The sequence below is a fragment of the Arachis hypogaea genome, chromosome 15 (assembly GCF_003086295.3).
Source record: "Arachis hypogaea cultivar Tifrunner chromosome 15, arahy.Tifrunner.gnm2.J5K5, whole genome shotgun sequence".
NCBI lineage: Eukaryota > Viridiplantae > Streptophyta > Magnoliopsida > Fabales > Fabaceae > Arachis > Arachis hypogaea.
In genome coordinates this window covers 70,772,808-70,774,047 of record NC_092050.1, presented here as the reverse complement: position 1 = coordinate 70,774,047, position 1,240 = coordinate 70,772,808, and the positions used below count along the sequence as shown (strand labels likewise).

The following is a 1,240-nucleotide window of genomic DNA, read 5'->3' as shown; positions in this document are numbered from 1 at the left end:
TAATTCACCTCTGCTATTGCAGGGTTTTCAGGATCATAAGCTTCTTCTTTAGAAGATGCCTCTTGAGTACTGTTGGATGCAGCTTGCATTCCATTCAGACTCTGAGAAATCATATTGACTTGCTGAGTCAATATTTTATTCTGAGCCAATATGGCATTCAGAGTATCAATTTCAAGAACTCCCTTCTTCATAGGTGTCCCATTACTCACAGGATTCCTCTCAGAAGTGTACATGAACTGGTTATTAGCAACCATGTTAATGAGTTCTTGAGCTTCTGCAGGCATTTTCTTTAAGTGAATGGATCCACCTACAGAGGTATCCAATGACATTTTAGCTAATTCAAACAGACTATCATAGAATATGTCCAGGATGGTCCATTCTGAAAGCATGTCAGAAGGACACTTTTTGGTCAGTTCTTTGTATCTCTCCCAAGCTTCATAGAGGGATTCACCTTCTTTCTGTCTGAAGGTCTGAACATCCACTCTAAGCTTACTCAGCTTTTGAGGAGGAAAAAACTTGGCTAAGAAAGCCTTGACCAGCTTATCCCAAGAGTTCAGGCTATCTTTGGGTTGAGAATCCAACCATATTCTAGCTCTGTCTCTCACAGCAAAAGGGAAAAGCATGAGCCTGTAGACTTCAGGATCTACTCCATTAGTCTTAACAGTATCACAGATCTGCAAGAATTCAGTTATAAACTGAAAAGGATCTTCAGATGGAAGTCCATGAAACTTGCAGTTCTGCTGCATCAGAGAAACTAATTGAGGTTTCAGCTCAAAATTGTTTGCTCCAACGGCAGGAATGGAGATGCTTCTTCCATGTAAATTGGAATTAGGTGCAGTAAAGTCACCCAGCATCCTCCTTGCATTATTATTTTTGGCTGCCATCTTCTCTTCCTGTTCGAAAATTTCTGAAAGGTGCTTGCTGGATTGTTGTAATTTAGCTTCTCTTAGTTTCCTCTTCAGAGTCCTTTCAGGTTCTGGATCTGCTTCAACAAGAATGTTCTTGTCTTTGCTCCTGCTCATATGAAAAAGAGGGACAGAAAAATAATAATAATAGGGGTCCTTTTTACCACAGTATAGAGGTCCCTGTGTGAGTAGAAGAAAAGAAGAAGAAAAAATTCGAACACAGATGGAAGAGGGGGTTCGAATTTGGGTGAGATGAAGTGTTAGTAGATGAATAAATAAATAGAAGGAGATAAGAGAGAGAGAAAATTTTTGAAAATAATTTTTGAAAAAGAGTT

The 1,240-nt window shown here is 39.1% G+C and overlaps 1 non-coding gene across 1 annotated transcript; it reads left to right on the top strand.

The window, feature by feature from the left end:
- The first annotated feature begins 383 nt into the window (after positions 1 to 383).
- LOC112753887 (small nucleolar RNA R71) lies at positions 384 to 491 on the top strand. The gene has a single exon (XR_003178249.1). It is a non-coding gene; the product is annotated as a small nucleolar RNA R71 (small nucleolar RNA).
- Positions 492 to 1,240: the final 749 nt, after the last annotated feature.